This window comes from Girardinichthys multiradiatus, chromosome 22 (assembly GCF_021462225.1).
Source record: "Girardinichthys multiradiatus isolate DD_20200921_A chromosome 22, DD_fGirMul_XY1, whole genome shotgun sequence".
Taxonomy (NCBI): Eukaryota; Metazoa; Chordata; class Actinopteri; order Cyprinodontiformes; family Goodeidae; genus Girardinichthys; species Girardinichthys multiradiatus.
This window is the reverse complement of record NC_061814.1, coordinates 9,724,750-9,738,917: the sequence shown is the minus strand read 5'-3', so window position 1 is coordinate 9,738,917 and position 14,168 is coordinate 9,724,750. Positions and strand designations below refer to the sequence as shown.

Genomic DNA, 14,168 nt, shown 5'->3' with positions numbered 1-14,168 from the left:
GATGTTGAGCACAACTAGGCCTCATTCAAAGCAGCTAGCTGAATTCTGGAGATAAGGAAGCTGCACCAGAAACTGGCTTCCTAGGAATCATACAAACTGTCACGCAGACACTTTATGCAGTCAGTAACCAACCTGGAAACTTCTCTGGCTCCCTAAGAGGACCCTGAGATATTTTAACAAAATATTGACACCCAATGAGGTTTTCTTTCTTCAGCTACAAACAGTCTGGAGTCACAGCAAGTTGTTTTAAGTAGATGGAAGTTGACTAATTCTTCACAGGTAAGAGGAGGAAGAACTTTTTTAGTACAAGTTGGAATTAGATTTCTTTAATGGCACCCTAAAACTAAATCATCAAATTTTAGCTGTTTAAATTAAGAGGCTTATTAAGTGATTAATATATTGTAAATGTTTTCATTTTCCAATGATAATAAAACATGCATAATTTAATTAAATGTGCCTACATGTTTCAGCCTGTCTTCATCCAATTTAATTTGATGTTTTACAGAAGCTGGATTGTATTGCTCATTGTAAGCAGGAAATTTGCAGCAAGTACATCTGGTAAAGCTTCCTTTCACTACCTGTCTATTGCACAAGGTAGCAGTAGAGCATAGAGTTAAAGTTTATTCAGTTAGGCAAAAATTTTGTATTTAGACTATTTTCTCAAAATGTTCACGTCAAACAAATCAATTTTTGTCATGCGATAATGAATAAAATCAGGCTATAGTTTGAGAGCAGAATAAAACTGTTTGATTAGTTGTTTATGTTCAAAATAAAACATGATACTAAACCTAAAAATAAGTGAGTTCAAATGAATAACCCAAAAGTCAGTATCAACAGATTCACAAATAAACTTCCCTGCCTGGCAAAGCTAATATCTCATCTCTGAACTTACTAAATAGTTTTCTCTCTCTCCCAACTAAATAGTTTTCCTCTTAGAAGTTGGACAACCAGTACGATTCATGAACAAGTATGTTCAGTGACTATTATTAGTAGTTTATAAATACGGATAAATTTGTATTTTTAGTTTCAAACACTGAAGTAATATCGTCTCTCTTGAACGTTCTTGAAAAGTGTCAATATTTCTTTTACTATGGCAGTCACTTACTTGCCTATGCAAGGAAGCCATATTGGATTTTGAGATTGTAACTGACAAGAAACTTCTAACTTTCCCACTTCAAATCCTGATTAAGGAAATCTCTTTGTTAACTTTCCTGGAACTTGGAAATCTAAGCTTCTGAGTAAAAGGAACGTTTAATTAGTTGCATCAATTAAGCAATTATACAGAACCAAAAGGATACAAATGTTTTTGTTCTGCTCTTTGTTATATCCCCATCACATAATAAACAATTGTAAATCAGCTGGAAATTTGTATGGCACTTTGAAAATTGTGTGTGTAATGAGGTAGTAATTTTTAAATATTTGAAAATGAGTGGTTTAGTGAAGCATTTTTATGTTTTAGAGTGGCCCAGTCAAAGTTGAGACCTAAATTCAATTGGGAATCTGTCAGTCATTTTCTACCACTTATTCCATAGTGGGTCACGGGGGAGCTGGTGCCTATCTCCAGCAGTCTATGGGCGAGAGGCAGGGTACACCCTGGACAGGTCGCCAGTCCATCGCAGGGCAACACACATACAACCATACACACACTCATTCATACCCCTAAGGGCAATTTATAGTGACCAGTTAACCTAACAGGCATGTCTTTGGACTGTGGGAGGAAGCCGGAGTACCCGGTGAGAACCCACGCATGCACAGGGAGAACATGCAAACTCCATGCAGAAAGACCCCCGGCCAGGAATTGAACCCAGGACCTTCTTGCTGCAAGGCAACAGTGCTACCAACTGCGCCACCGTGAAGCCCCCAATTGGGAATCTAAAATGAGGTAAAATGTCCAAGGGGTCTGAATACTTTTAAATTACATTGTAATTGTCTTCATTAAAGCCATACCCCTAAACTAAACCTTCTTTGAAAAAGTTTCACATCCTCATTTCAGAGGATCTTCCTGACCTCCTGCTGTTCATGATATCAGCTGAGAAACATCTTCACAGGACCTCTGTGCAAGCTTGAACAACAGAAAACATAAACAGAGACTGTGCTGCCTCTTATGGCTAACAGCAACGCAGTGGGCGCAACTCCTGAAATCCTCAACATCACCGGCAACTTCACAGGCAACAGCACCACATCTAGCGCTGTGCATGTGGCCAGTGTGATCAGATGGTTGACATTCTGCATCGGGCTACCCGTCCTCGGTCTGGCTCTTTACGCCCTCAAGAATCTGTCTAAAGGTTTGACATGATTTGTTTTAATATTTTGCACAAGATTACACTGCATAGCAACTTTATGCAACTTTTATGAGATGATTGAGTACAAGCTCTATAAGTAGAAGTAAATAGTGACAGCAACCCTTATTTGTTCCTCCAGGTAAAGATGTGTAAAGAGTCTTCAAATATGATGATCTTTTTTTTTACTGTGGCCTAATTTCGCATAAAAAAAAAAATAAAATCCAGCATTTAATTTGAGCAGATTGATTAAAGGTGGAAATAGTTGTCTTTAACAAAATCACTGACCGGTAAAAGTTTTGGTCACCCTGTTGTAACAGGTTGTACAACCCACTTTTGAAAATAGGACAGCATTAAGTGCCTGTGAAATACCTTTCCCGCAAATGCAGGAATAGAAAGAAAACATCTTAATATTGAAGGAATTGGGCTGTTATTGACGTGATATTAGTATTAAAGACATGATAAAGACAATTGGGACACAAAATAAGCATATTTCGATATTAAAATTTGCAAGTCCAAAGTCGCTGGAAATGATCTCTAAGGGGAAGTCTCCAGTCATTCATTGTGTGAACATCAATGATAAATGGTTCAGGTAGAAGCCAAGTTGAATTAAAAACAGCGTTAATATGGTGAAACGGTGCATCGCTAGTGGTGGCAGTATTACAACGATAGTTAGTCTGCACTACTTTCCTGAAGCAAAGAGGATCAGAGCTGGCTGGATCAGAGCTGGAAAACTGACGACGGACAGATTGGCTGGTCCCACCAAGCACAGCCAGTTGTGAGGCAAACTGCTTCGAACAAGAAACCTCTGAATTCACAAGAGAAATGATGTCGGAGGTCGGAATATCTGACAAAAGAACATCCCAGGGATGTCCCAGGGTTCTTGTCATCCTGTGTTCATAAACGCCTAACGAGTGACTTGATTTCTGACTTATTTCATGGAATTTGAATGGCCTACTCAACCCCTTCTCTTCTATCAGCTGTAAAGCAAATGAATTGCTAGCAGTTCAACAGAATGAATTCATAAACAACCAGTGTATTTTAAATGATATACTCTACTTCTGTAGATGGAACATTCAACCCCGCTATGTGGATCCTTAGAACCATCCAGTCAACACTAACACTGAATATGGGTAGTATTTATCAAAGTAATTGTGAACAAGGCAACACCATGCGTCCACTTGCCCTTTAGTTCATTCTGGATATTAAATTCTACATGTAAGTAATGGAAAAACCCAGGGAGCGATGGAAGAACGTGGGGCTCGAGGGCTATATTGTGAATGATCTACTCCTAAGCTGCCAGCAGTCATTTAAGATGGAGGCTACAAGAGGTATTGCCACATGCCACTGGAGACTGGCTGAATCTGTCAGCACCATTTCAGATCTTCTTAGTGGCACATCACCCATTTCCACCTGCCTTGCCGATACTGACCATGTTCTGAATGTTCCACCACATGTTTTCAGGGCCTAAGATTGCAAGGCATCTAGGTTTTTGCAAAATTAAGAGTCAGCAGCTGACATATGAGCAACACATCCATAATCCAGCACGGATCTCAGGAGTACCAAACCTATTTTGGAGAGAGAACCTGCTTACACATCACTTCTGTCCTGCCAACCAGCCAAGTACATGAATCATATTTTTTTTACATTGATCAGAAAGTGTTTCAACATGTATGGTCAAGTGATCATCACTGTTATCGAAAAACAGGCCGGGCAGGAAAATTGGAAGCGTGAAGATCGCCCAGTGAAAAGAAGGAGCATTCCCTCGGCCAGGTGGATGAGGACTTCTGCCGCTGTCAGCCTTTTTTCTGAGAGGAGAGACCACTAAGCTCATCAGGTCACACCAAAACTAATAGTCAGTGTAAGATGGAAAGCAATTAAATGTCTTTTATTGAAAAATGACAACCTCAAGCAACATTTCAGGATCAGAAACAGAAAAAAAAAGGAGTAGTGTTTCACACGTACAAGGAATTTGCTTTGGTGGTAAGGTGCTAGACATAGACACACATACAGGTCCTTCTCAAAATATTAGCATATTATGATAAAGTTAATTATTTTCCATAATGTAATGATGAAAATTTAACATTCATATATTTTAGATTCATTGCACACTAACTGAAATATTTCAGGTCTTTTATTGTCTTAATACGGATGATTTTGGCATACAGTTCATGAAAACCCAAAATTCCTATCTCACAAAATTAGCATATTTCATCCGACCAATAAAAAAAAAGGGTTTTTAATACAAAAAACGTCAACCTTCAAATAATCATGTACAGTTATGCACTCAATACTTGGTCGGGAATCCGTTTGCAGAAATGACTGCTTCAATGCGGCGTGGCATGGAGGCAATCAGCCTGTGGCACTGCTGAGGTCTGATGGAGGCCCAGGATGCTTCGATAGCGGCCTTTAGCTCATCCAGAGTGTTGGGTCTTGAGTCTCTCAACGTTCTCTTCACAATATCCCACAGATTCTCTATGGGGTTCAGGTCAGGAGAGTTGGCAGGCCAATTGAGCACAGTGATACCATGGTCAGTAAACAATTTACCAGTGGTTTTGGCACTGTGAGCAGGTGCCAGGTCGTGCTGAAAAATGAAATCTTCATCTCCATAAAGCTTTTCAGCAGATGGAAGCATGAAGTGCTCCAAAATCTCCTGATAGCTAGCTGCATTGACCCTGCCCTTGATAAAACCCAGTGGACCAACACCAGCAGCTGACACGGTACCCCAGACCATCACTGACTATGGGTACTTGACACTGGACTTCTGGCATTTTGGCATTTCCTTCTCCGCAGTCTTCCTCCAGACTCTGGCACCTTGATTTCCGAATGACATGCAGAATTTGCTTTCATCCGAAAAAAGTAATTTGGACCACTGAGCAACAGTCCAGTACTGCTTCTCCGTAGCCCATGTCAGGTGCTTCTGCCGCTGTTTCTGGTTCAAAAGTGGCTTGACCTGGGGAATGCGGCGCCTGTAGCCCATTTCCTGCACATGCCTGTGCACGGTGGCTCTGGATGTTTCTACTCCAGACTCAGTCCACTGCTTCCGCAGGTCCCCAAGGTCTGGAATCGGCCCTTCTCCACAATCTTCCTCAGGGTCCGGTCACCTCTTCTCGTTGTGCAGGGTTTTCTGCCACACTTTTTCCTTCCCACAGACTTCCCACTGAGGTACCTTGATACAGCACTCTGGGAACAGCCTATTCGTTCAGAAATTTCTTTCTGTGTCTTACCCTCTTGCTTGAGGGTGTCAATAGTGGCCTTCTGGACAGCAGTCAGGTCGGCAGTCTTACCCATGATTGGGGTTTTGAGTGATGAACCAGGCTGGGAGTTTTAAAGGCCTCAGGAATCTTTTGCAGGTGTTTAGAGTTAACTCGTTGATTCAGATGATGAGGTTCATAGCTCGTTTAGAGACCCTTTTAATGATATGCTAATTTTGTGAGATAGGAATTTTGGGTTCTCATGAGCTGTATGCCAAAATCATCCGTATTAAGACAATAAAAGACCTGAAATATTTCAGTTAGTGTGCAATGAATTTAAAATATATGAATGTTACATTTTCATCATTACATTATGGAAAATAATGAACTTTATCACAATATGCTAATATTTTGAGAAGGACCTGTACAGTTGACATAAATACATCTGGAAATATATAGTTAAAAAGCAAAAACAAGTTGTATAGGAATGTCATGAGAATACAATAACAATATAAAATTGAATAAAATAGTATTGACATGTGCTGAGATATTCGTATTATTTGCAAGGGGGAAGTGTCAGTGGAGGACCGGGGCCTTGTTAATGAGGCTAGCTGCAGAGGGAAAGAAGGTATTTCTGTCGCGAGAGGTTTTAGTCTTGATGGACTTCATTACCCCAGAGGGCAGGGTGACGGGTCTGAAGTCATTTAGTCCTGTGGTCCTTGGTTTCTTGGAGACAGGGATGATGGTGGATGCTTTAAAGCAGGCAGGTACATTGCATGTCTCCAGTGAGGTGTTAAAAATGTCTGCGAACACCGGAGACAGCCGATCAGCACAGCGCTTCAGGGCGGATGGGGAGACATAGTCCGGCTCAGCTGCTTTACAGGGTTCCTGCCACTGAAACAGTCTATTGACTTCCTTCTCTGACACGGAGAAGGTAGTGGGTGGAGTGAAGTGCAGCTGAGGGCGAGCATGTGAGCAGAAACAGGATGCGATTGGTCTATGTACACTCTGTGACATCCAGCCTCTTTTGCTGCTGCTGCTGCTGTACAGTTCTGGCCAAATTCTGTAAAGAATAAATAAATAATAGGAAGAAGAAAACAGTAAAGTTAGCGTTGAATAGGGGTGGGTAGGGGTGTAGAAGATGCTACACAATATAAGTCTCACATCAGCTGCTCAGAGGATTCTGCTGCTCGTAGGCTGAGAGGTTGGCAGGTCTGTTAGGATCCTCTTACGGTTGCCGTTTGGACTGTAGACAATGCGTGTTGTTGGCACCAAACAACATCAATCCTTTTACTTTCCTCATCTGTACCTGGATCAGGAGATAACGTGGCTTCAGCCGGAGGTACGGATGCTTCAGCAGCTACGCAACAGAGCTCCTCTCTCTGGGGTTTCCTACCAAGCACCTGGGATAAAAACAGAGAATAAAAATGACCATTAAGACTGGCTGTATACTGGCAGCGTGATGCATGCTTTGAGAGCAGACAATGTTATGGTTTATTTCACCTAGATGCATCCCACGAGTGTCCCAGTTTGATCTCAAGAGGTATGTCAACTACAGTCCTGGCATGTTACCTATTATTTTCTTGCTGAAAAACACACAATCTGAAAGATTGGACAGCAGTCCTTTGAAGGAGATGACAGAGAAAGTGCACCGGCGATTTCTCCATTTTTCCTTCTCAGGAAAAAAAATGACACACGGTGTGTAAGCTAAAGGAGTCCAAGCTTTGAGTCTTATGAAGGCAACCGTGTTTTAAAGCCACGTGGAACTGCTACACATCTACATGTAGCTGCAATGTATGGGAATTGAAATAATAAATGATGTAGATAAAGTATTACAAGTGTCAGTTCTTGTTTAAACCCTGTGACAATGTGCTATTTTTCCTGAAGGTTATGAAAGTTTGAGAATGTGATAGCGACGACCTATGCTTAGACATGACGATTTGAAGTGGGGGGGAGCAAAATGGCGGCAAAGTAAAAACAAAAACAAAAACTGGAAATGACGGGAATCAAACCAGGGAGCACACACTTGCCGGCCCAGCGGCTCTACCCAGTACGCCACCAATTCCAGCCGACATATGAAAGGCCAAAACATATATTTGACATGTAAAACGGTCACGGAACGTTCCACCCACACATGCGCAATGTCCTTCTTCTTGCTACAGCTAGAGTGGCTCCACTTCTTCACTCTTTCATTCTACTTCTGTGTTTTAGGCTTTGGAAAAACACTAAATACCTCTTTTTATTTCATTTACTTTTTTTCTTTCATTGCAAACCAACACTTTTTTCAGCCCCTACAACCACTCAACCCAGCCAAGGCTGACCAGTCAGCCCGCAACTCACCATGTTTTCTCGGACCGGAAGCCAAATCTGCTGCATGTCTTCGTCTCCTTTTTAAGCGGGAACTGCAGCCCACAGACAGCTGCAGTAAAGGGGCCTTCAAGTAGCCACCATCGTTGTTGTTCTTCGTTTTCTTCTTCTGTCCATCGGCGGCTGGCAGACTAGTTTAAGGGTGCAATACTGCCATCAAGTGAGCTTGGACTGCAGGACAGAAGTTTATTCAGCCAAATAAAGTCTTTTAAAAAACATTTCATTCTCAGATAAAAAGGAAAACATGCTTTACTGTTTCAAACCGATTGATTGCATTTGTTCTTCTTCTGATGGTTTCAGGGCAACGACAATTTTAAGGTGCATACTGCCACCTCCTATATCAGAGTATGTAGCATGAACTATGTTCAATGGAATTGCTTTATTTCACAAAAAAAAAAAAAAAAAAGTCCTATAATATATCCCTATATTTTTCAGATATGGTATAACAGCGTTATGTGTTTCATTTACCCCCTCTCCTGCTGTTCCCAACAGTCCTTCAAGGTTCCAGTTCCTTCCTGCCTGACTTATCTTTTGATTTAGTTTCATCCTCTCATCCTTATATATAGAGTGAAAATGAATGATGAGAGTACAGTTCCCTGTGGTGCTCCTGTGCTGCTGACTACCTGGTTAGACACATACTCCTTCATTGTCACAAACTGTGGTCTGTTTGTCAGGTAGTCTACAGGAGGCCTCCACCTGAGTCTTCTGTAGTTTCTAATGTGGCCAATGTTCCTGCAGGGCCTAAGACAGGCTCAAACATGCCTTTTAAAGGATAGGTTGTTTGCATTAGAGGAAATAATTACACCGTTGAGTGTAAAATGTGTGTACTGTGCCTTTAAAATGAAGGTAACAAACACTCAGGAATAAAGTTAAAGATAACTGTTGCTTTAACATATTGGATGCAAATCACCACTTCCTCCCTAATGGTCAACTCAGAATGATCTGTATAAACGAGCAGAGGATGTTGAGCACAACCAGGCCTCATTCAAAGCAGCTAGCTGAATTCTGGAGATAAGGAAGCTGCACCAGAAACTGGCTTCCTAGGAATCATACAAACTGTCACGCAGACACTTTATGCAGTCAGTAACCAACCTGGAAACTTCTCTGGCTCCCTAAGAGGACCCTGAGATATTTTAACAAAATATTGACACCCAATGAGGTTTTCTTTCTTCAGCTACAAACAGTCTGGAGTCACAGCAAGTTGTTTTAAGTAGATGGAAGTTGACTAATTCTTCACAGGTAAGAGGAGGAAGAACTTTTTTAGTACAAGTTGGAATTAGATTTCTTTAATGGCACCCTAAAACTAAATCATCAAATTTTAGCTGTTTAAATTAAGAGGCTTATTAAGTGATTAATATATTGTAAATGTTTTCATTTTCCAATGATAATAAAACATGCATAATTTAATTAAATGTGCCTACATGTTTCAGCCTGTCTTCATCCAATTTAATTTGATGTTTTACAGAAGCTGGATTGTATTGCTCATTCTAAGCAGGAAATTTGCAGCAAGTACATCTGGTAAAGCTTCCTTTCACTACCTGTCTATTGCACAAGGTAGCAGTAGAGCATAGAGTTAAAGTTTATTCAGTTAGGCAAAAATTTTGTATTTAGACTATTTTCTCAAAATGTTCACGTCAAACAAATCAATTTTTGTCATGCGATAATGAATAAAATCAGGCTATAGTTTGAGAGCAGAATAAAACTGTTTGATTAGTTGTTTATGTTCAAAATAAAACATGATGCTAAACCTAAAAATAAGTGAGTTCAAATGAATAACCCAAAAGTCAGTATCAACAGATTCACAAATAAACTTCCCTGCCTGGCAAAGCTAATATCTCATCTCTGAACTTACTAAATAGTTTTCTCTCTCTCCCAACTAAATAGTTTTCCTCTTAGAAGTTGGACAACCAGTACGATTCATGAACAAGTATGTTCAGTGACTATTATTAGTAGTTTATAAATACGGATAAATTTGTATTTTTAGTTTCAAACACTGAAGTAATATCGTCTCTCTTGAACGTTCTTCAAAAGTGTCAATATTTCTTTTACTATGGCAGTCACTTACTTGCCTATGCAAGGAAGCCATATTGGATTTTGAGATTGTAACTGACAAGAAACTTCTAACTTTCCCACTTCAAATCCTGATTAAGGAAATCTCTTTGTTAACTTTCCTGGAACTTGGAAATCTAAGCTTCTGAGTAAAAGGAACGTTTAATTAGTTGCATCAATTAAGCAATTATACAGAACCAAAAGGATACAAATGTTTTTGTTCTGCTCTTTGTTATATCCCCATCACATAATAAACAATTGTAAATCAGCTGGAAATTTGTATGGCACTTTGAAAATTGTGTGTGTAATGAGGTAGTAATTTTTAAATATTTGAAAATGAGTGGTTTAGTGAAGCATTTTTATGTTTTAGAGTGGCCCAGTCAAAGTTGAGACCTAAATTCAATTGGGAATCTGTCAGTCATTTTCTACCGCTTATTCCATAGTGGGTCACGGGGGAGCTGGTGCCTATCTCCAGCAGTCTATGGGCGAGAGGCAGGGTACACCCTGGACAGGTCGCCAGTCCATCGCAGGGCAACACACATACAACCATACACACACTCATTCATACCCCTAAGGGCAATTTATAGTGACCGGTTAACCTAACAGGCATGTCTTTGGACTGTGGGAGGAAGCCGGAGTACCCGGTGAGAACCCACGCATGCACAGGGAGAACATGCAAACTCCATGCAGAAAGACCCCCGGCCAGGAATCAAACCCAGGACCTTCTTGCTGCAAGGCAACAGTGCTACCAACTACGCCACCGTGCAGCCCCCAATTGGGAATCTAAAATGAGGTAAAATGTCCAAGGGGTCTGAATACTTTTAAATTACATTGTAATTGTCTTCATTAAAGCCATACCCCTAAACTAAACCTTCTTTGAAAAAGTTTCACATCCTCATTTCAGAGGATCTTCCTGACCTCCTGCTGTTCATGATATCAGCTGAGAAACATCTTCACAGGACCTCTGTGCAAGCTTGAACAACAGAAAACATAAACAGAGACTGTGCTGCCTCTTATGGCTAACAGCAACGCAGTGGGCGCAACTCCTGAAATCCTCAACATCACCGGCAACTTCACAGGCAACAGCACCACATCTAGCGCTGTGCATGTGGCCAGTGTGATCAGCTGGTTGACATTCTGCATCGGGCTACCCGTCCTCGGTCTGGCTCTTTACGCCCTCAAGAATCTGTCTAAAGGTTTGACATGATTTGTTTTAATATTTTGCACAAGATTACACTGCATAGCAACTTTATGCAACTTTTATGAGATGATTGAGTACAAGCTCTATAAGTAGAAGTAAATAGTGACAGCAACCCTTATTTTTTCCTCCAGGTAAAGATGTGTAAAGAGTCTTCAAATATGATGATCTTTTTTTTTTACTGTGGCCTAATTTCGCATTTAAAAAAAAAAAAAATCCAGCATTTAATTTGAGCAGATTGATTAAAGGTGGAAATAGTTGTCTTTAACAAAATCACTGACCGGTAAAAGTTTTGGTCACCCTGTTGTAACAGGTTGTACAACCCACTTTTGAAAATAGGACAGCATTAAGTGCCTGTGAAATACCTTTCCCGCAAATGCAGGAATAGAAAGAAAACATCTTAATATTGAAGGAATTGGGCTGTTATTGACGTGATATTAGTATTAAAGACATGATAAAGACAATTGGGACACAAAATAAGCATATTTCGATATTAAAATTTGCAAGTCCAAAGTCGCTGGAAATGATCTCTAAGGGGAAGTCTCCAGTCATTCATTGTGTGAACATCAATGATAAATGGTTCAGGTAGAAGCCAAGTTGAATTAAAAACAGCGTTAATATGGTGAAACGGTGCATCGCTAGTGGTGGCAGTATTACAACGATAGTTAGTCTGCACTACTTTCCTGAAGCAAAGAGGATCAGAGCTGGCTGGATCAGAGCTGGAAAACTGACGACGGACAGATTGGCTGGTCCCACCAAGCACAGCCAGTTGTGAGGCAAACTGCTTCGAACAAGAAACCTCTGAATTCACAAGAGAAATGATGTCGGAGGTCGGAATATCTGACAAAAGAAGAAGAATGTTAAAGCAGATGCTATAGCCATTCTGTTTAGAGCATCTGATGGGAAAAGATTGCCAAAGAAAAGGTTGTTGTTGCTAAACGGATCAAGGCTCGGCAGCTAAGAACACTTCATTGTTGCAAAAGTACATTCTTCTTCTTCTTATTATTATTAATCCAATTATTAATTATTATTAATAATCCGGATTTATTATTATTATCATTTAATTAGGATAAATTACACGTGAATACGACATATTTAAATAAATGTTTCTCTAAAGATTCTGATATAAAGTAAACAAAATGAGACACCAGGTAGTATCTCCAGATCTTGAATCATCCCTTGTGTTTGCTGCTGCTGCTCCATGCTGCTCACTTCGCCTCCAGTTGTTTCACTCAGTGCCGTATTTACTGCAGCTGCAGTGTACTGTGAGCGCTGTATCTGCTCCGGTCCGGTCCAGTCCGGTCTTGTCCGCTGCGAAGCCCGGAGGAGCTCCAAGAACCATACGCAGATTGCGCAATAAAATCCAGTGATAAATGCGGTACCAAGTCCAAAACAACTTATTCTGTGGAGGTTAAACCAGTTAAACTGCTTCATTTTTCGTTTTATACATCCAGATATTTTCATGTGTTTTGTTCCACAATGGGTGAGTTTATTGAGTGCAGTGAAGCTGTTTGTTGCTTAGTTTGGTGCCTTTAACGTTTAATTGCTTGGTTTATAATACCTTAGTTAACCAGTAACTGATCTAAGATATCTAATGTTACTAATGTTAACAACTGTTAATATTTACACGTGTATATATAAATATGTGTTTGTTTACTAATATAGTGAGTTCTTTTGACTCTGCTGCGTCTCTCTGTGAGAGTGAGATACAGCTATAGAAATATCAGATTCTTCGCTGCTGTCTGTGTTGTTGCCATATTAGCAGCAGTCAGTTTAGGTGCAAGGGCTCCGACGTCATAAAAGAGCGCAACAAAATTGCAAAGTAGTAGTCTGGAAATGCTTTTTTACTGAAATTTATGACCATGTATCTCAACAACTGTTCATTTCAGTGGCATGAATTTACTTTTTGAAATATTGTATCAATGTTTCCTTTCCATAAATGTAAATGGATTTATCATGAAAATTCGTTGTCACAGAAACTTTAAGTCTTCTCTCAACACATTTCAGTGTTGGAGCAGACAGAGATTGAATCTCTGTATATATCACATTTTCTTGACATCATCCGGACTCCTCGGTCCTCTCTGATGCTCTTTCCTCTACAGTTCAGCACACGGGGTTTCTACAGGATTTACTGTAGGTCCTGGGACTGAGATGACCATTGGAGAAGGTTGAGTTTGTGTCTGTTAAAGCATTTCTGTGGTGATTTCAGTAAATGTTTTAAATCACTATCCTACTGAAAAACCCCAGTTTCGACCTATTTTCACTTTACTCATATGGTTCATGGCTGCACAGTGGCATAGTTGTTAACTTCACAGCACAAGGGTCCTGGGTGTGAATCCTGACTGGGTTCTGTTTGCATGGACACACACACACACACACACACACACACACACAAACACACACACACACACACACACACACACACACACACACAAACATTCTTCAAATAATACAACAGTGTTGGTTGGTGCTGTGACAATTTAGGTTAGTGTAGCTATATTTTAAACATTTCAAAAGAAGGTTTTAAAAGGTCAACAAGGTTAATTAACATTACCCAACTCTAACAAAAATGGCATCAATGATCTATGCTCTGTTTGTGCTACAAAAGTTTGCAGAATCATAATTTTTTTAGACATTATAGCATAGAGGTCATCCAAAGGTTGTAGCTTTTCCTGGTGGTCATAAACAAAAGGCACCTCACAATTTTGGATTTTTTGTATAGAATAACGTTTAAAATATTGAAACATATGGTGGCACAAACTAATTTGTTGCTGCACAAACACGTTACAAATCATTTTACCGTTTGTGTGACAAGGTAGTGTGGAGGAGCCTGGTTGACCTTTAGAGACCTACCCTCAAACCTTAAATAACGTCTTTAAAATGAAAGCAGAGTAAACTAAACTTTTACTGCACAAGCCATCACAAACATGCTCATAGTTTAATTCCTTCAAATCTGATCATTATAAAGGTGCTGATGACAGGATTGCTTTTACAAAGTAAACTTCACCAGGGAGAGTCATTTCTTCAGACTAATGTAAGGACCGAAAACCCACATTCCCATTTTGCATTCACCAACTACAG

General features: G+C 40.1%; 1 long non-coding RNA gene across 1 annotated transcript; it reads right to left on the bottom strand.

Moving 5' to 3' along the window:
- Positions 1-5,844: 5,844 nt before the first annotated feature.
- LOC124859462 lies at positions 5,845-7,880 on the bottom strand. The gene is made up of 3 exons (XR_007036107.1): positions 7,814-7,880; positions 6,638-6,876; positions 5,845-6,536 (listed from the first exon to the last, which is right to left on the bottom strand). It is a non-coding gene; the product is annotated as an uncharacterized LOC124859462 (long non-coding RNA).
- Between the last annotated feature and the right edge of the window lie 6,288 nt (positions 7,881-14,168).